The sequence below is a fragment of the Anser brachyrhynchus genome (assembly GCF_964034855.1).
Source record: "Anser brachyrhynchus genome assembly, chromosome: 19".
Classification (NCBI taxonomy): Eukaryota; Metazoa; Chordata; class Aves; order Anseriformes; family Anatidae; genus Anser; species Anser brachyrhynchus.
The window spans coordinates 10,348,637-10,369,937 of NC_137712.1; the positions used below are offsets into that span (position 1 = coordinate 10,348,637).

A 21,301-nucleotide genomic window follows, 5' to 3' on the forward strand; every position below is an offset into this window, starting at 1 on the left:
TAATTACCACAGGCACCACAGAAGAGACCTGGCAGGTGCAAGGGGCCACGTCCTGCTCTTCACAAGCAAGCACGACCTCGTGGTAATCGGACCTGACCCCGCCACGCTCAGCTTGGCTTCCTCTGCTTGTGCTGCAAAAGAAAGAGAAAAGGCAACAAAGGAACCACAGGAGCAGCTCACAAGTTCACCGCTACTAACTGCTCACAAGAGAAGATGAAATGAATGATGCTGTCACTGCCTGGCTCCAAAAGCCTCTGCATTTAAAATCCCTTGCAAGAGCCCAGCATCACCCACACTACAATCATTTAGCAGGTTTTGTTACAGCGCAACTGGCAAGCGGCCGACTGAATTACCCCACCTTCTGCTGCCAGACTTCACCGCCCGGCAGACAGAGCAGCTCCCGCACACCCACCCCGCTCAGCTGCCGCATCCGAAATCCTCGCACCGCCCGCCAAGCACAGTGGGACACCCCAGCGGGTGCAGGGCGCTGCACAACCTGGCCCAGGGAGCAGCTCCGGTGTCTGCCTCCAGGAGGGAGGACCATGGGGCTGCTGCTTCTGCTGCTCTCCACCCCGCTGGGTTTGTGCCTTTTAGGTCTCGTTATTTACTGCACAAGGAGCTGGGGGCTGCCCGATGCCATTCCCGGGGCTGTGCTTTCAGCCAACAACACTCGCCACCGTGGGATGACCCGCACTGCTGTCCCGCTCCTCGGCAGCAGCGATGGTGGGGCGAGGAGCAGGACCACCACAGCAGTGCCGAGCCTGCTCCTTTTTGGCACGCAGCCTCCGAGCCCTTCGGGGTCTCACCAGCAGGAAAACTTTCCCCAGCCGCTTGGGAGCCTCAATCCTTACCTGGATGAGCCTGAAGTCAGACGCTTTTCTTTGCCTAAGTTTAAGCACTTGGCTTTAAAGCCTGGCTCTCTGGGAGCCGTCGCTCACGCTGCATTTAGGGTATGAGCCCACCACTCCTGAGCATCCCCCGGTGCTCAGCGCCGCTCTGGGATGCAGCCCCTCTGCCCAGGGATGGACCACAGGGAGAAATGGGGCGTGAAGGTGTTTTCACAGCTGATGCATTTTCAGGCAAAGGCACCTTTGGTCTCTCTTGGATTCTGTCGTCCAGAGAAACCTGCGATTAAACCAGACCTTTCTGTTTGCTCAGGACTGGCTGGATGTGGTGGGTGATGGATATGGCCTGAGAGGCTCAGAAAGGGCTGAGAACCAGCCGCCCACAGGGTGCCACCTCCTCACTGCAGCCTTTAACTCTCCTTTTGGTGAAAACAGGAGTTTAAACCCATGGGCACTATGGGTTAATAACCAGCACTCCCCTGGTTTAGCCAACACCTAAAGCCAGTGCCTTCTAATGCAGAAATGTGTACGGCTATCGCAGACACACCTTTGCATTAACAGTTTGCTCACCTCTGTCTTTTTTGCCCTAGAAGTGAAGCTTTCCAAAATTAAGCATTGTTTTTAAATCAGTTTTTGTTGCTGCTATCATCCACAAGGATTTGCAACTGATCCAGAAAACCCAAACCAGGGCTGCCCCGTTGCAGAGAGCTGGCGACAAGCAGAGCCTTTCCTTCCTTCCCGGAGCAGAACCACTGCAGCCGCAGTGACCAGCCTGGCTCTGGGGGTAGCAAACACCCCTCAGGCTCCTCGGCCTCACTTTCCCTGTGCTAGTGAGGGCTGGGATTGATGCCTGGGTTCACCCTGCCCTCTAGAAAGTGAGTTTACATATAGGCAGTAATTTCTTCATGAAAGAAACAGAGCCTCCCTCCTCTGAGTAAGAGGAGAAATTAAAAGCAGTAAGAAGAAAACAACTAAGAATTACTCAAAAAAAAAAAAAAAAGAAAAAAGAAAGAAAGAAAGAAAGAAAAAAAATCAGAATTGACTTACCAAGGAAAGGCAGAAAAAAAATGAATTTTCACTTACCTTGAAGGTGAATCACACAAGCCATTAACCATACACTTACCTCAAAAACAGCGCTAAGGATCAGAGCAGGACCTGGAGAGGAGGAATGCAGAGCAGCACCCAGCCCTGCCTCTCAGCACAGCAGGGATTTTGCTCCTTCTTTATGTACAAAATTCCCCTGGTTTAGCCCGTCACCCAAAGGCGAACTCCTGCTGCTCCACCCCAGAGAGCTCTTTGGGGCCAGAGGGGAGCGGTCCCCACGGGTCACGCCAGGGCTGGTGGCACCGCGGTACTTGGATCCCTCCCTGCGCCCAGCCACCCGGGGATTTCTCTGGCTTGACATGGAGGGGCAGGACTTCTCTGAGCCATTTCAAGGCAAAAGGGAAGTTTCTAAGAAAGCGGTGGTTTGGAGCACAGCCTGCAGCCCACGGAGCCTAATCATAGCAGTGGGACAGCATCGACCGCAGTCTGAGCTGCACGCGGGGACTTCCACCTGCAGCACTCTGCAGCGCCCCACGAGAAGCCTTGAGCGAGGGCTGCGGCGTGGCTTACAGTAAGTACTTTGTTCGTTTCTTATTTTATTCTTTTTCTTTTAAAGCACAGAACGTGGCCGCGGGGCTGCCTCCGGGCTGGCTCTGGTCTCTGTGGAGCCCACCGCCCCTGAGCTCTTTGCCATCATCAGCTCCCACCGCAGGAGCGCTCCTCGGGCAGGAGCTTCCCCGACACAGCTGCAGAGCAACCTGGATATTTGTGTGAGAAGGGGAAAAAAAAAAAAGGGAAAAGAACAAAGCAAAGCCTACAACCATCCAAAACAAGACTCTGGATTGCAGCCACATGTTCCTCTGCGGAAAAGACAAGAAAACAAGCATTTGTGTTACAAGTTCAGCATTCGAAGATGCTTTTAGCCCTACTGAGTCACCGCTTACGCTGCCAGCAGCCACTGCCTGTGCTGGCTCCCAGGCTGCGAAAGCCGTGAAGAGACATGTAAGGGCTGAACGAGAAAGGAGATGATGTAAACAAGATGTATGTAAAAGAGTTTATTGGAAGGAAACAGGAGGGTATTTACAGGGATAAATCCAGCATGTGATCAGCAAAGCAAGGCATTCCTGTCCCTTCCCAAGGGTGCGGCCGTTTGGACATCTCGGTCCCATTTGGGGCCGCCTGCCCTGCTGAGGCTGGGAGCCCAGCCATGTCCCGCACCACTCCAGGAGTTAAGGTACACACCTCTGCATGCTGATCGCTCCCAGCAGATTCCCCCAGACCAGCAGAAGGGCAGGCAGAGCACCCAGCCACGTCCCCCACAGGCTGGGGGCAGGCTGAACGCCAGGAAAGCAAAGCCCCCACCACCCAGAAATGCTTTCCCACTGTTATTCCCCCCCCGACATCTTCTCTTCGTTTGTTCTGTTCTTTGTGGATGCACCTGTGTGTACTGGGACAGGCAGTGGATGCCTCGGGGATAGCCGCAGTGACCCAGAGCTGAGGCACATCTTTGCAAGTTTATCCTTTGGGATGTGCAGAAAGCAGGTTCCTTGCTACTGCTAGCTCCTTTCTCAAAAAAATCTCAGAACTGAAGACAAACTCCACCTCACAAGGCCAGAACTTCATCTCCTGTAGGAGCAGAGGTCTGCATCCAAGCTACTTTCCAGCTTGCCCGGGCATCTCAGGAGCAGGGTGCCTCCAGCTTCCTCCTGCTCGGGCTCCGGGTGCCCCACTCAGGCACAGATCTCTGCCCTCGCCCAGGCGCTTCCTGCAAGCTTCAGCAAACGCAGCCCCCACCGCAGGAGCGCCTCGCACACAGCCGGGAAGCAGACGGACATGCAAATGCAGCAGGTGGCTACTTCGGCATAAGGAATGCCTGGTTCTGAGTCCCTTCCCTATCTACTGCTGGATAACGCGTCTGCGAGCCTGAGTCAGGCTTATAAATGGTTGGCAACGAGAAAAACAGGCTGTGTTTGAGCCAGACGTTATGTTCAGCAAACAAGGCAGTCAGTTTTGCCCTGAACACTTGCTGTTAGGAGCCTGGTGTCAGAATCCTGCCAGCGCTCAGAGATTCCCAGTTCTGCACATGACTGTAAGCAGGGTGGCAGGACGCGAGGACTGACTCTTGCCTCTAAAATCTAATTTTATGTCTAAATCACAGACTAATAAAAGAGCAATATTGTATTCTTTTGCCATCTATCTGCTCATTAGAAAGTCACTTTTACATTTGCCTCGACTGCTGGGAATGCTGCAAAGAAATCTAATTACAAGGTCATTGCAGCAAATTGCCTTCAGTGGCATAGCTCTGAGTCACCAGTTCAGGGTGCTTTCCTTCCTCCAGCCCAGAGCCACCCACTCAACGGTGGTGACGAAAAGCAGAAAGAACGTACAGACCCCCGTGGCTGAGACTTAACAGGGAGCCAGCATTTCCGCAGCAATGAGTGCCATTTCTTTGGGTGCTGCTGTGGAAGCACGTCCCTCTGGGGCTCTGGGGACGGGTCACCAGCGGGACACCAAAGCCTTCCATCACTTTGGGCAGCGCTGCTCACCAGCCATGCAGCCCTCGGGTGGGCGAGAGGAGACTGAAACCCTTTGGAGGCTTCCCACGGCTGCCCAAGGAGCAAATTTCATTAATTTCATTCTGCCCCAAAGCAATCTGTTCTCCATCTACCCAGCCCTTTGGGAGGATGAGAGAAAAGTCACCTCGCTGCGCTGGGTGCAAAAACCTCATCCGGGGCCACTGCTGCTGGCTGGGGGCACCTCCCCAGCCCCTCGCCACGCAGCGCCGGGTCCCTGCGAGGAAGGGGCTCTTTCCTTCTCGGCCACACCAGGCTCAGGGGAAGGAGAAAGCTGCAGGGCGCAGCTCACGGTGCCTATGGGACACTCTCCCACCGGCTGCTTCACAGTAGTCGGTGCGGGCCGCACGAGGGGTGGTGTCTTCGGGCTCGGGAGGCTCTCCCCATGCCCCCCGACAGACCTCGGGGCATCCTCACGCCTTCCTGATGATCCGTCCCGGTTTCCTCCAGTCCCGGTACCGCTCCCTGCGCACCGAGTGGACCAGCGGCCTGGAGAAGCTGGAGTGGTTCGGTCTGGTGGCGCTGCTGGTGAGGAGAAAAGTGAGACAGCGTCAGAGGCGTGGGTCGGAGCCAGGGACATGTCCCCTGCATTTATGCCCGGACCTCAGAGACCAAGGGGTGGCAGCTGCAGGGGTATGCGCTGAAATTCCCTGCAAAAAGGGGGGCATGGGGGTGATCTGTGGGGCTGGCGAGTAGAAATTTCCCCTCTTTCTAGAGCCTGCTCAGCACCACGCCTCCTGTGATCCCCAATAACTCCCCACCGTGCCCACAAGCAGCAGAGGGGGCTGGTGGAGCCGTGACCCCTTCTGTGGCCGAGGAAAACAGAGCTGGTGAAATGCTGTGAGCGGGAGAAAAAGCTGCTTTACGCCAGAGCTCGTTACTATTCGCCATCCACAAAAGGAGGACGAGCCCTGAAATCCCTGCCTGTGCTGCAAGTGCAGCCAAGAGACAGCTCTGTCGCGTCCTAATTAGCTTGCTGGTTTATAACTTCATTTCCTAATTGGTTTTCAGATTAATTACTTTAAACTAGCAGGCTGGGGAGGTGGCAGGAGGCAAAGCTTCACCTGACAGTGCCGGCCTCCTCTCCCAGGGAGGTCTGGCTTCTGGGGCTGAGCTCTTACAGGAAGGCTTTGGGTGACTTTCTTGGCAACGCCTGCAAATCCTAAAATTCAATAATCCCCGAATCTTGGATGGCACCAACCCCTTGCTCACGTTGCCCCTGGCAGGAGGTGGAAACGAGCAGCGCGGAGGCATTCAGGGCGGGATGCAGCTCCGTGGCTGCCCGCGCTGGGACCCGTCGGCCGAGCTCGCCCAGGCACCGAGCTACGCACACTCAGCCCCGTGCAGGTGTGGGCGTGCGGCCACTTTCTATCCCCTAAACCAACGCAGATGCCGTGGTTTTCTTGGTGCCAGGGCTGCATCAGCTGCCAGCAGACGGGTGACCGGGGCTGGCAGCAGGCTGCTGTGGGCAGATGGTGCCTGGCCCGGCGCTGAGCCGCGCGGTGGGAAAGCCACCTCTGAGCTGGCTGGCGCTGCCCCTGCCCTGCCGATGGAGCTCTACAGATGTGAAAACCATTTCTGAGCACTTCCTAAACCCAAGAATATACTGAAGGGTGAACGTCTGGCACCAACTGTGCTCTCTGAGCACTGGGAAACCTGGCTACAAGGGCTCATCACCCGAGAAAGCTTCACCAGGCGCTGCCTCATCGCGGCAGCGTGTAGTGGCTACCACGAGCCCAGCCCCTGCACACGCTCTCCCTCCCCTACCGACACTGAGCTGGTTTTAAATCTGCTCAGCCCCTCCCCGGGACAATCTTACTTCCACTAAAAGGATCCCAGTTCATCCCATAATTTCACTTCTCCCCACTGCAGAGCTACTCCTGCTGAGGGTGCAGCCTGTGAAGGCTCGGAGTGACGCACGCAGAGCTGGCGGCTCTGCTTTCCCAGGCTGGCTGGAGTCAGCTAAAAGAGCAAAATGATGCCGTGGCCAGCACCTCTACAGGGACACAGGGTGCCCAGAGATGCCCTTTCCCCAGCTGTGCCACAGCCCAGCCACAAAAGGGACCAGCAGGTGCCTACAGCCTCCCCACCCACCTTCTGCCTTGTGCTCCAGCACGAGCCCTTGCATCCATCCTGCGGCCACAGCCAAACGTCCTGAGCATCGCCACGAGTCACCGCAGTGACTAGTCCAGGCCAGGTACAACAGGGACAGGCACAAGGGCTGGGCTGGGCTTGGATGGGAAAGGCAGGGACGTGCCCAGGGTGCGGGGCCCTGCACAAACCCTCCTGCCCGGTCCCAGCTCCCCAGCAGAGGCTGGGTCAGATGCCAGCCCCCAGGGATGTTTTTGTTTCTGGTGGGGTGCCTTGTTCCCTTAGGTTCTCTTCGAAAGCTCCATCCTACAACATTATCCTTCCTGCTGAATGCAGGTTGTTTGGTGGCTGCTGGTAAATAAAATATTCATTAGGTTTTTCCGCATCACATCCGTTTGCTAGCACTGGGTTGCCTCATACCCAGGCGAGTTATTCTCCAATACCTCCCTGTGCCCTTCCCTGAAGCCAGCGAGGCAATCTGTCTCTGTCCTCAGTTATAACCCAGCCAGTCCATCGCTTTCAAGCTATTTCTCCACTGGAGCTGCCTCCACCCATGGCTGCGTTCCCAGTGCAAATCACGTTACTCGTACAACTGCACAGCACAAGGTGCAGTTCAGCTTTGCTGGTCAGGAAATTCAGCCAGCAAATTTATCCCTGAGCTGCAGATGAAGAGTCTGGCGTCTCCTGGCTAGCGTCTGCCAGCAGGATCTGGGGACAACCGGGGACAAGCTCGCACCACTGCCTTCCCCTCCGTGGAGGCACCGTCAGCGCGTGCAGCACGGGGCTGTCGCTGCGGCTGGGATGCTGCACGTCACGGGATTAGGATTAACGGTGAGCCGCCAGCTCTGCTCGCTGTGCTGCGGCTGCCAGACCGAGAGCAAACTGGGTCACGGGCATCATCTTAGGTCCAAAGCCACAACACGTTGGTGCCACGGCCCGAGACCCAGCAGGAGGTGAATTTTGGATCCCAGGGTGCGAGTCTCTAACCATGCAGTCGACACAGAACTGCCGAGATATTTTTCTTTATAAGACAGTACTAAGACCATGATTACCCCAAGCACACCATACACTGTTTGCAGAAACATATATGTATTTTAAAGGTTCACAAGGTTTTCCTGTTATGGCCTTATTTCTAAAGCCTATTTTTGTTGTTGGGCAGAAAACAAGAAAGGGATTTGTGTAGTGGGCACAGCCCAGAGGGTGGGAGGAGACGGAGAGATAGTGACATGCACGCTGGTGATTTAGCAAGAAATACTCTGATTACAAAGTCCCTAGAGGTTTGTGTCTCATTGATGAGCATCTTGCCTAAAGTGGTACCCACATTTTAATCTTCAAGGCTTGTTGGTCAGGAACCTGAGTCATGGGGAACATGCTGAGCTGCAGCACATTGCCACAGAAAAACAAATCACAAAAAAATGCCACACAAAAACAAATCCGTACCTGTGTGTCAAACGCACGGCATGCTCAGACAACACAGGCTCAAAAGATTAACGGACCTAATCCTACCTGTGCGCATTGACACACAACTGACAGGCACATGCACACATCTACAGGGAGTGAGGTAGGCACACAAAAGGCAAGCTTCCCCACCAGAACATCCCCGCTTCAGGACCGAGCCGCTCACCCTTCGAAATCACAACAACAGCAACTCACCTAGAAGACCAAACCGGACCCGCCTGCTTCTTCGGCTTGGCTATCTGCTTCTGGTACTCCATCCAGCCACTCACCAGCTCGTGAAGGATCATCACGTAGAGGAGGAAAATAAGAATCCTGGGATCCATTCGTGGCACTTCGGGATCTGCTTCATTGGGTACAGGTGACATCTGATCCAGGGGGGGCAGCTGGAGGGGCGCCGCTCCTTCTGGCCGGGCTCTCGGAACCGGCGAGGGCTGGAGGCAGGAGCGGGTGGCTGCCGAGGAGCAGCCTCACGGCCGGGTTTCGTGCAGAGGCAATTAACGCCGTAACGATCTCCCGGGGGGGACGAGAGGCTGGTGCCTCTTGCGCGAAGCAGCATCAACACAGCTGCAGAGGCTCCGGACGCCTCCTTGAACGGGGTGGATCACATCTCCTGGGACTCCATCCCTTTTGTCTGCCTCTCACTCCTGCTTTGTCTGCATTACTCCGCAGCCATCGCCTTCCTTCACGTTCATGGCAGGAGCAGCCCGGCTCAGCGGCGGTGATTGGCTGCGGCGGGGGCGAGTTGGCTGCCGTGCCCGCAAGCCGGGAGCGGGAGCGCTGGCTGGCTGCGAGGAATACATTAAAACCAGTCAATGACTGGGGAATCTCCGAGCCGTCTCTTCCCAGCAGCTCAGGATTTTGGTCTGCAGTGAGCCAATGTTGTTTTGCAGCGTTACGGAGCGTTTTGCAGCGTTACGGAGCGTTTTGCAGCGTTACGGAGCGTTTTGCAGCTGAGAAAGCTTTTCTGCTTGCTATTCTCGCAGTCTTATTTTATTCTCCTTGTTATTAGCCCTCGCTTAAATCTTTAGCCGCTATTCCCACTGTAGTAAAACCCTCGGGGTGTTCCCGATGGGCAGAAAAACCCTGCAGCCACAGCTCCCAGCCTTTTCCACACCAGAGCTCCTCTCCCAGCCCCTGGATCTCTTCCTGCCTGGCAGTGTAGGATCCTGTTCAGCTGAGGTGCCTGTGACACCGGGGCCCCAGGGCCTCTCCATTCCTGCCGCACAGAGCCCCAGGACACCACGCAATACACACACCTGGCATTTCCAGCAAGGCAAAATCATAGCTCAGTCTTGTTCAGACACTTGTCTATAAGGAAGGTGAAAAAAAAAGCAAAAAAAAAAAAGCCCTTTTTTTCATCATTTAAAATCAAGCCGTATCAATACCTGCCTTGTATTTCCAAGTGCACCTTACACAAAATTTACATTATTCCGTGGAATCGTTCCACGGGAGAAACAGTAAGCCCTCAGCAATTAGTTCACTACCAGGATTACCTGGAAGCAAGAAGGCAGGTCGAGCACCCTGCCTTTGCTCGGTGGGGCCGTGCCAGACGAGGGGCAAACGCAGCGGCCCCCGAGATCTGCGCAGCACCTGCAAGAGTGCACGCGCCTCTGGGCTTGTGCTGGCCGTGGTGTGGGGTCTGGCACTGTGGACAGCACAATCTGCCAAGAAGCACGACAGCCACATCGCACCCAGCCTCGCAACAAACCCACCATGGGGATGTTTCTTCTCTGCTAACGGATTGCCTTACCCTTGGGCCTAGCACTCAAGGCAGGATGTTTCTCTCAGAAACTTTTGCCCTTTGGTATACAGCTGCAGACAGGTGCACAGAAGCCACAGATTATGATAGTTTTAAGTATGCCAAGACAAATATAATGCACAGCAGGGGATGCTAATTACACTGTGTGTCTGCACGTGAAACAAGCCCAGGGGCAGTAACAACATCCCAGCCAAATGCGTGCCTCAAAGTATCGTGTGGCGTTTCTTCAGCTAACGAACGCTGTTTCATTTACGAGTTCAGAAGTGCTGAGTAACTCCAGATTCGGAGGAGAAGCACTCCTGGATGGGAGCAAGTGAATGAAACACACGAGGGCTGGAGGTGTTGTAGCAGCTCCGAAAACGGGAATGCTTGAGGTTCTCCGTGACAGGGTGGCGGAGCCGTGTCCCTATAGCAACAGAGAGAGTTGCCAGGCTGCAGGAGATGGGTTCTGATGTACGGCACAAGTCATACAGTGAGGGGTTTTAGACAACACTGATATTTTATACATATGCAATTTTTAATGAACAAAGGCAACATGACTCCTTTGTTCCAGGGGACAGCAGCGTTTTACATGAAATTCAAGAGAGAAATTACGGGGGAAAAAGACTGGCAGGATAGCACATTACAACTTACTCCTAGTTTTGTATTAGGTGCTCCTACTTATGAATACAAAATTGTAAAAAAAAAAAAAAAAATAAAAAAAAATCTTCTTGTTGCTGTATATTACACCTTGATTGACTAATGCTCATTTAATACTATTGAAAATCCCAGCAGACTGTAGACTTAAATGCCTTGCTTCTGCTCTTTTACCATCCTCTATATTCAAGCAAATGCTGCCTACGTCTGAAATTCTTCTTAAGTCTTTAAAACGTTACCTGAGCTTTACCATACAATTTTAGTCTCCAGTTAAAAATGTCACCAATTCAGTCAATGATATGCAAGGCAGAAAGCCAATAACCCCCGAGTTATTGCCAGAGCCCACAGCTCTTATTAAGGTATTTTTTTTGTTTCCAGACAGCTTAGTGACTTGTCAAAAGCTCCAAGTTCTTCTCAAAGGAGTCAAAAAAAGTTACGGTGAAAAATACTTGCTATGAGCAATCTGATCAACTCTACCGAAAATCAAGGTTACTCTTATACCAAAGAAACGTGCCAGGAAATTGAAATATTTTCTGCTTTGGTCTGCTGCACCCCGCCACTAGGAGCGGCGAGTTAATGTTTGCTAAGGGATTATGCGTGGGACTGGGTGTGAATTCCCATTGCTAAACACACCAGGGAGCGTGCAGAGGGAAGCGCCACGCCTGACTGAAGCGTGCCGGTGCCAATTCGGGTCGGTGTTTTCAGAAATCTGCTGCAGCCGTGAGGGAGCTGAAAGGGCCCGGCTGCTCTCCTGGAGGCAGAGGCACCGTGCCCCGGGCCGGGGGGCAGTGCACAGCCCCGTGGCCACCTTCCCTCTGCCCCAGCCTGAGCTGGGGTTCGGGCCAAGGGCCCAGCCTTGTGGAACCACGTGCATGAGCCCGGCTTCCAGTCATGCCAGTAGCCCCCAAGCAGAGGTCCAGAAGCAGCTCGCAAGCATGCTGGGGACTCCTAAGGGTATGAAGCAAATATTAACTGGGCTGTTGCACACGTTGGCAGTCAGCTTTACAAAACAAGCATGGCAATAAAGCATGGATACAAGGCTACCACGTAACAGACACCTGCATGCTGAAACACACCTTACCTGCAGAACACAGCCTTGATTTGCTTGAGTTGTCCACTGTTCTGCAAATATTTTTAATTAAGAGCCAGCACCCCTCAGATCCATCATCCCTCTTCCTCTCCTGCCGTTTCCAGACAACTCTGTACAAAAATGACAAATAGGTCAAATATGGATAAAGGCTCTGTGAAAGAGCTGGCACAGAAGAAGATTTCTCCAAGGCTGGAAGCAGGGCAGCGGGAACAGCAGCGAGCCTGGACTCAGGCAGGCTCAGAAAAACTGAAGGAAATGAGGAGCAGGCTCTGGGACATGGCGTGACGTGCCCAGGTTTTGGTGGGACAGAAATCCATGCCGAGGTCAGTGCTTTCAGCTCATGGTTTAAGCAGCCAGCAAACAAACTGTGACATAGCTGAGCCACTAGTGCACTGATGAAATCTGATGCTCCAGCAGCAGAAGCAGCCGCACACCAAGGCTTGTGATTCCTTTGTGAAAGCATGATGGAAATGAGGCCAGGCTCCTCTGTCCGAGACACCTGACCCAGCTAGTTGGGCTGGAAGAAAAATCCAGGATACCTGAGCCACCTGCAAGCAGCACAAAGCATCTCCACTGGCCCCACTGTTCCCATTCTTATGAGCCAAGGGACTGAGGAACAGGGCTGTGTCACTCTGGGCCTGCTCAGGGCCTCTTTCCCTCTTTGTTGGATGACAGTTTGGGCCTCTTTAGCATTAATGAGATTTTTAAAAGAGAATTGGTAGATGTCAGTATTTACATTCATTACAGCCCCAAGGGCACACTGCAACACCTGCAGATCACCTTCCTTCACCTTCTTGGAAGCACTCATCACCCCATTTCTCCACGTGGGAGGTGGCACAACCAACTAATGACCTGGAAAACCCACCCTTCCTAAAGTTCACAGAATTCACGCAGTCTCTAAACTGCATCACAGAAAGGCAGCAATTATTGTTCTGGGGCAGTAAATCCAGTTAACACACTAGTCAAGGACTGGAAACACTGAACTTCCCTCAGACAGGCCAAACGGAAAGGTCAGGACAAACAGCTCCTACAACGAGTTGTGGGGTTCTGGTCCAGAGCCCCTGTGGGGTGCAGAAGACACAGTGATCCCCGCAGCCAGCAGTCAGAGCTGACTGGTGCAAGTACCAGCTTTTCGGTATAGTGCACATAAAAGTGGATCTCAGGTCTTCAAATATCCCAGAGAGCACCCTATTAGCGACAGTGTTGCTTCCTGCACCTCTGTACAAAGTCCATGAATGCGGTGGTGCTGGGAGAGGTGAGATGGAAAACAGATTCCCTTCTCTGCCCTTTGGCCTCTCCTCAAGGAACCTGTTTGTAGGAAGTCCTTTGTAATTATATGATTGCTCACTAGAGATTAGACAGAACGTGGTGCCTGTTTGGAGTGGGCCATGGGCTGGGAACAGATCTGGCCGTGACCTACGGAAGCAGATGCTTTGCTGTTGCTCCACTGGCATCGTTTTGTGAGTCACCAATGACGCAGGCCCAGTGACCCTGACATCTTGAATGAGCCTTCAAGAGCACTTCGGGGGAATAAACTTCACCTGCCTCTGGCTCCCCCCTTTCTCAAGCACATGCAGAGTTTCCTTCCTGAGCTCAGAGGACATCCAACAGATTTGGAAGCAGAGGTTGATGTGGAAATACAACTGGCCACAGAGCCAGGAGAGAGCAGAACCCAGCCTTCACAAGTGGGTAGGCAACAGGATTTTCAGTTACAATGGAAAAACAAGCACTGCACGATTCGTCAGCACCTTCCACAGCGCTAATCAAAGGCAAAGAATCTGCTCTGAGACAGATTTCTTCTGAGGATTTTTAATTGCTCCTACCTATACATGTGCTTGAAAAATGGGAATACAAAACTTGTGTTCTTAGTCACCAGATTGCTTTCTATGCTAATGACTCATCACCAGGATTTTAATCAACATTTCATCACTTTCTAATTCTGTTAACCCTGATCAGCCAACAGAGCTTTGGCACAGCAACTTGATGCTACAGGAAAGAAAAACAAAACAAAACACAAAACTCCGAAATAATTGCCTCCTGGGTTCTGGACTTTTTTCTCTGACAACACCACGGGAACCAGAAAGCGATTCGTTTGACTCAGGCTGCATATATGGTTACAGGCATTTTCTTACTTACTCCCTTACCACAGAGCTGACATCCACAGCACGTGGAGAACAAGAAAGACACCGCTGCTCACTTCTGGGCAGCTGCTTTTAACGCAAGCAGGTGCAGGTGCTGTGGTCTAATGCTGCTGCTTTTCCTCTTCGAGCACTGATCAGGAGAAGCAGCAACACAGCTCCTCTCTGAGTAGCTGTTTATAGGCCTAGGTAAGACACCTTTGCCCATTGTGCAATTGTTTTGCAAGAAAAGGAAGCTGGTTTTGCTGCATCCAGCTGCTTCGTGTCCTTCTCACCAAACCCCCCCTGCAGGTCCAGCAGGCCAAAGCCTGCCCACACAGATTCGCAGATTGTTTCGTTGCTTTCTGTGCAGTTATTCTTCAAGTTGGACTGACCTCATTATCTTTAAGAAGGTCTCTAAAAGCCAATGGGCACTCCTCTCTTCACTCGTGGTCCTTCTTGCATGCTGGAAGCTGGCATTAGCCAGGTTTAAAAGCTGATTCCCCTAGGAAGTAAGGAACTTCCCAACCCAACAAGAATCTTTCTAGGTGCTGACTTACAAACCCAGCACAGAAGTAAAGGCAGTTTTTAATAGAGCTTGCAGTAAAGAATTAGAAGAGGCAAATACCAGCTGCTTACACCCTTGTCAGCACCCTGAGCTGGGGCTGGGACATGAGCTCCCCACCCAGCCAAGCAACACACAGCAGAACCCCCCCCCCCGCTGCCCTGGCAGACAGGCATGATGTGTCCCTCGGGAACCTCTCCGAAGGAAAGGGGGAAAGCTTCTGCCCTCGCCTAGATGGGAAAGATCCTCGCCATTTACACCACATTGTTTGCTGGGATCACATAAGGGAGAGAATGGTGCTGAAGGCAATGGACAGAAGACAAGGTAGCGAGTGCCAGGTGCCCCAGGGCAAGAGGCAGAGAGGAGAGGAACTGGAGAAGCAGTGAATGCAGGGTGGTAAGACTGGAGCACCCACAGAGCTGAAACCCTGCCCAAGGTATCCTCAACACCGTGACCTGTACTTGGGAGGAGCTGCCCTCAATCCCTGCCTTACACCCACCTGGAGCTCCAGGAAGCTGACTTGCCCCTTGTTTGTGCCGCCGAGCCTGGCTCTGGAGGAGGGAGGGTGCTGGCAAGGATGCCCAGAACTCGTTTGTGGGCTCCAAGCCAGGGCAACGGAGCTTGGACGAGTCCACGAGCCCTGCAGGGATCAGCCCTTATTAATAGCGTGGCCTGATGAGATACAAAGGTAGAAAGCAAAGCTGGAGAGCAGACACCTCTTCTGGGCACAGTAGGATCTAACAGAGCTGTGAAGACAACTTCGTGGAAATACTCACTCCTCCTGAAAAGCTGCTCCACTGAGATGTCTCTCCAGAGAGACAGCTTATTAATAATGGCATTTCTATTCCATAGCTTTTTACCACTGTATAAAAGAAAACATAAATCAGCACGTGTACCATCTGTCAAAACTGCAAGAAAGGCCAGAAACTGCCCAAGTCACCCTGCATCATTCAGTCTCCTCCCTGCTGACAGAAGAGCTCCAGAAGGCGCAGGCTGCAGCACGGCTCCTGCCCCACGCAGCCAGTACTGCTGCTGGTTACCTCTCGCCACCACTTCCCTTGGACCAAGACAACCCCAGCGTAAGGGGATCTAAAATAGCATTTAGAGCATCCAGAAGTACCTGTTTATATACCTACAGGTAACATCTTTGTCGTTCTCCATCCTGAAATGGCTGAATTATTCTGAAAAAGGAATTAACAAGATTTTTCATCTCTTCATTTTCTGGACTAGATGCTTTTCCAAAATATAAGCAAGACCTCCATCGCCAGGGAAGCTGGATAAGGGGATCCTCGCTTACAGTGGAGGTCTCCCACTTACCAGAATTAAGCTGTAGGTGACTGCGATGCCTAAACTATGTAGCAGCTCCCCCAGAAGAGTATCTTGGGGAGGGATAATTCAGTTTTCTGTTGTGTGACATCTGCTCCAGACTTTGTGACACTCCTTTTAAATGCCCAGCTTCCTTCCGGCCATCTGCATCGCAACCCATTGTTCCTGACCACTTTTCAAACAGCTCCCTGCCCACAGCAGTAAGGGGGAACAGGGTGTTCTGCCAACAAGCAGATGCTCGGGAGCATTCAGACATGTGAAGATGCACAACAATGCCTTCAAATTGCTGGGTCCCCACCTCTTTTTATCCTTGAAGTTACAGATTGGTGGAGCCCACCCTTACAACGGTCCCAGCTGTGAATTTTGTGGGATTATGTGGGAAATACTGTCAACGGGTTGGAAATCCAAAGCCAGCAATCAGCGCTCTCTAGGAGGTTGATTTCATAACTGTTCTTTTCCACCAATTTAGGTTTAATCCGGAGAAGTGCAGGAATTACAGCTGTCAGGATCCAGCCCTTTTTGAACAATAAGCTTCCTTCTATGGGAGGAAATTGGTGCAACGGGGTTTCTTGTTGCACCCCTAATGACTCTATTGAGACACTGTGGCCGTAGCATAACTGGAGGTTCTTCTAGAGAAAAAGGCTCCTGAGTACTCCGTCACAACAGTAACCATCCCGTCTGTCAAGCTCACCCCTTTCCTTGCTGTCCTTCCACTGCTTCTGCGCAAAGGAGGTGTGAGAGTGGCTCCTGTCTAAATTTTAGAGCTAAAGGCACTGGGTGGACACACATGGTCCCTCATCAAAAGGTCAAGGTTTAAATCCCTGAACTGGATGGATCTCAGTGGAAAATCAGGAGCTTTAACAGTGAGGACATACTAGAATAAAGTGCTCAGGTTCTTCCTGAGCCCAGCAGGACTTTGGTAGATGCTGCCAAGGCACTGAAACAGCATCAGCAAGAACCACGTTTTCCTCCTAACTGCCAGGTCTGCAAACTAGTGTTGGTGAGGCATCTGCCAAGCGAAGGACAAGCCCTTCCCCAACAGGGAGCAGTAAATCAGAGATATTACCCCAGCCCCAGGGAGCTCCAGGGAAGCAGGGCACCAGAAGGAGGTGAAGGCAAGGTGAAGGCACATGCAGAAGCAGGGGTATGGGTCCAGCCTAACATCAGGTGCTGCAGGCTGCTCAGGGCAAAGTCAGTAGGAGAAGGCCAGCAAAGGACCATGCTCCTTGTGCCAAATAAGAAAACCACCACAGGAATTGACACCACCCAAAGACTTGCTGAGAAGGGGAAATTCAGCAACAAACTCGCTGAACTGCAGACAAAGCCAAGATGAGCAGGACCGCCTACCAGCACAGAGCACCCAGGATCTGACCTCGTACCCAGATTTGACCTCCTACCGTTCCCTGCTCTGACCTTCCACTCCCACCAAAGGGGCGCATCAAGCCCTGGTACCTCCGGTGCAGTTTTGCACTTCTCCATGGCACAAACCTCATCAGGCTGAGAAGACGCATGTAAAGATGCATATATCTGCTTCAACAACACACACCCCAGCAGCCAATCTTGGAAATCATAGCAAGAACAATTTGGTGGCTTTCCAAGCACTTCAGCAGTACAGAGAGAGATCTGGAGGGCTCTGTGCTGTCTGGGGCTGACAACCTCTGCTCCTTCCCAGGGAGCTGCTCAGGACCCCTATTCATTGTCTGTTGACCCAGGGACCTCTGTTCATTGTCTGGTGATGCAGCGGTACAGCAGAGGAGGTAGCGAAGAACACATCATGTGAAAACACAACAGATGCTTCCCTGTGGTTCTGTGGCTGCTGAAATTATTAAGACCAGAAAACCTGATTACTTGGGTTTTGAAGCTTTAAATGCTTGAGAAAGGGAATGCTGCGATGTTTGTACGTCGGTAACTTCTTACCAGGCTCACTTTGGTGAATTTTCATACCTGTTCCCCAAAGTGATACTGGTGAGGATCGTGCTGGGGCAGTGTTTGGGGAGGCACAGAGCCTCCCCTGCAGGAACATCCCTGCCACTGTAGAGTCCTGATGGGACAGAGCAGAGGACCAGTCACTTGTAAGCCTGATGCCCAGCTCCTTGCTTTGTCCCAAAATTGAGCTTTACCTGAGGCAGCACAGTGGGCTGAGGCATGAAATTAGAACAAGAGGAGATTGCTGTTTGCTAGAGCATTACAGGTAAGAGACATGACGAGACCAAGTCACGTAGCTCAGTGTAAGGCAGGGGAGATGACGATGGTAGAGCATCGTTTTCCCTGTGAAGGGCCATACACCAAGGGCTGGCCAGCGTTGAAAGATGAAGGCTGGTCCCTGGCAAGTGCTGACAGCTGTCCAGGTGCGAGGAACCGGCTGCTCCACTAGCAAGGCAGAACTGCCTCACATTAGGAGCAGCGAGGGAGCTGGCTGCAGGAGCCTCCTCATCCACGCCATCCTCACCTGCTGGCCGACCTGTGTCCTGAGCCAGACATCCAGGGACCTCAAGGGGGAAGTTCAGGACAGCCCGAGCTTCCCCTCTGCAAGAACAGGCCCCATGTGCACTACACAAGCAGGCCAACATCTTCTAACTCAGTTCTTCAAAGTTAAACCTATGGCAGGTTTCCTTTTTACTTTTATATAGAGAGGTGGCCAGGAATCACCTAAAAACCTCAGTTCTGACAAAACAGAGGAGACTCTCAGCAGCTGATGGGTACCCAGGGGGGGTCTTCACAGTCCTTCTGTTCAAGTAGATTTGTTCTGTCTCCTTATAGCTTGGGTCCACAAAGAGTTTTCCTGCATCAAGTCAGTATGTCACAGGAAGGTATATAGTAACCATCTTTTCCACTAATTTTGTATAAAGTAGACCCAGTTCTTCTGCCAGTGGAGGCCTCAGTAACTGAATTTCAGAGCTGCTTTTATCAACTGCAATATTGCAGTTACAGTGCTCTATCAACCTGCTAATGTAGCTCAATCCAAATGACTTGTTTCACAGCTCAACATAAAATTTCAGTTAAATGTTAACCATCCAAAAAGCCTGAAGAACCTCTCTGGGCTATTAGTTACTATGATCTCCCTGGAAAAGCACACAGAGAGGACCAGATTGCTCAAGCTAATTAGAATTCATTGCAAAAATTCATTCCCCAGTCAGGCGCAGCAGGTTTGGAGAGAATGCACTATTTTTCCGTACCGCAGGTATCGCATCCCCGTCGTAAAGACAAACTGTAACATGAGTGCAAACAGGGAGCAGCTCCAGCTCCCTGCTCCATGCCAAGCTGGGAGGGATTTCGGGCGGCAGGGAAGGGCAGTCGGTGGTGCGCTGCCCTCCAGCGAGCATCCGCAGCACTGCACGCTGCTTGCAACCGCGCTGCATCTCGGCAGCAATTGCAAAGGGCTACTTGAAGAGGGAAAAAGAAAATACAATTCCCATTAACAGCCCAGTGGTACTGCACCTGGCAGTGTGCCGCTGGGCAATCTGACACAAAAGCATCAGTCTGTGTAATTTCTGGAGCAAAACTATCTTCACCTCAAAGAACGGTAACAGACTTCGATGCTCACTTCTGAAAATATTTTCTGAAAATTGTTTCCTCTAACTTATCACATCTTTTTGCAAGAAAGCTGGCCAAGAGAGCACGGACTGGCAGCCATTCCAATTCTCCCCTGCCCCAGATTTTCCCTCTTCAGCTGAAGCAACAACCTGCAGAGTTTGGGCTCTGGGCTTCGATGTCTTTGCGCCATCTGAAAAACCAGGGGAAAAAAAAAATCAGCACTGTGGATACGGGCTAAAACACAAGAGGCCTTTCTGCCTAGCAGTAAGTAGCACAGTCAGACTGGATTAAAAGATGTTCATGCTTCAGGAGCAGAGCAAGTCAGCCTGCTGTACATGGGAAGCCTTTAGTGACAGAGAGAATCCCTAACACAAACCTAAAAGAAACTCAGAGCCTGAACAGAACATGGACTTGAGAAGGTTCATTGCGAAAGGTTCACCAGCAGTGTGGGATGTTGCTTTGTGTAAGTTACATGACAGTTTAAACGGTTTAAAAACAAAGCTTTGCAAGAAAGGATTGATTGTAATAACCAGTTCCTGTTTCCAGCAAGTTCGATGCCAAGAACTGCCGAGAGTCTGCCAAAAGCAATACTGACCCCAGGAGTCAGAGTGGAGACGAGGTGCACAAAGGCAGCTTGGACTAGAGGGCAGCACCCTTGTCTGTACACAAACCCAACCTGCCTTCCCAGTTTTCCCACGAGATACAGGCAAGTCCCTGCATAAATGGAAAAACAAAGAGGCACGGAGGCAATAAAGAGAGATGGTGCTCGCTTTCCTCATGCGGAACCCAATCTCAGGAGAAAGAAAGTGACACAAAGAGGGAGTCAGCAGCTTTGGGGAGGGATTTCCATCTCTGCTTAATGAGCACCTTTTTGGGTTTTTTTGGACACAGCTTCAGGAAATGAAGTCTCATGAATATGACTTGGCATTGGGAGTGCTCAAGTTCCAAGAAAAAAAAAAAGGGTGATGGGAAAATAAAAGGGCAAGAAAGTAACTGGGCACAGCCAGCATGGGTGGGCTCCGAGGGTTAATTGTGCCTGACAAACCTGATAACCTTCTAAGAAGGGATACCTGGCTTGGTAGACGAGGGGAGAGCAGCAGAGTTTACCTTGACCTTAAAGGGCTTTGGACACAACCGTCTGAAGAACACATACAGTCAAATCCCTTTGCTGTGGTGCAGATTGCCACGTGGAAAACTGGCAAGACACCAGGTCCAGAGGGTTGTGACCAACAGCACAAAGTCCAACTGGCAGCCAGTTACACGTAACATTCCTCAGGGGTCAGTAATAGGGCTAATATTATTTAATGCCTCTATTTGTAACCTAAAGACAGAACACGCCCTCAGCAAGTTTGCAAATGGTATCAAGTTGTGAGAATGGCTGACGCACTGGGCAGAGCTCCTGTTCAGAGGGAACTCAACAGGCTGGAGAAATGGCCTGACAGAAACCTTAAGAAATTAAGAGGTAAATACAAAGTCCTGCTCCTGAGCAACGTCATCTAGGTAGGCACTAGTCTGAGGGTGAACCAAAGACCCTCAGAGGTGCCTTCAATACCTGAGTTATTCTGCAATTCGGAACAATTCATGCAGACAGCTTCCTGCTTAGAGGACCGGTGAGATTCTTTTCAGATATATTGTACCTGCTGAAATCAATGCAAAGTCACTTGTAAACTCACACAGCTTATTCTTTTCCCATGCTCACCTTCCTGCACACTCTGCCTGACATTTACACTGAGGCAGCAGTAAAAGCAGAACAGGAATTAACAGTATCAGTACAGACAGCAACACAGATAAGTCATGAAGACACAGGCTATTTTTTCAGTTAGAATGTCACTCAAAACCTACACTCAAACCCCACTGCCATTTGGGAACATAGTAGTTCTGGTTTTACCTCACTGGCTCCAAGATTCACTCAAAGCTACTCCTCTGAAGAAAAGTGGGGAGAAAAGGCAAGCAAGAGCCAGACTCAATTTCTGGCCTTCTTCATAAGATGGCTGCTCATTGCTTCTTGGTCTACTGACAGTGGTAGACATCTCTGAGTAACGCAGCATGTCTTACCACGTAGCGAAGAGCTAGAACCTCAAACAGGAAATCGTATCAGTGGAGCTTATTTCCTCTGACATCTCCATCTGCTGAGCATCTGATCTAAAGACCCAGAGGAGCACACTAACAGCCAGGGAAAAAGTCATGCTTAGCCTTCAGGAGCTCACACTATCTGCTCAACCCTAAGTTAGACACTCATTTATCAGTTCTTGAAATAGAGTTT

The 21,301-nt window shown here is 51.6% G+C and overlaps 1 protein-coding gene across 1 annotated transcript in view; it reads right to left on the reverse strand.

Annotated features, from left to right (window-relative positions):
• The window catches only part of LOC308180215 (P2Y purinoceptor 2-like), a 30,281-nt gene extending 9,106 nt beyond the window's left edge, over positions 1-21,175 (reverse strand). The window contains exons 1-5 of the mRNA XM_080561435.1: positions 11,488-21,175; positions 8,207-11,354; positions 3,328-4,987; positions 1,969-2,749; positions 8-1,125 (exon numbers count right to left, since the gene is read on the reverse strand). The gene's annotated coding sequence lies outside the window, so the exon portion shown is untranslated. The remainder of the gene's footprint in view (positions 1-7; positions 1,126-1,968; positions 2,750-3,327; positions 4,988-8,206; positions 11,355-11,487) is intronic.
• Positions 21,176-21,301: the final 126 nt, after the last annotated feature.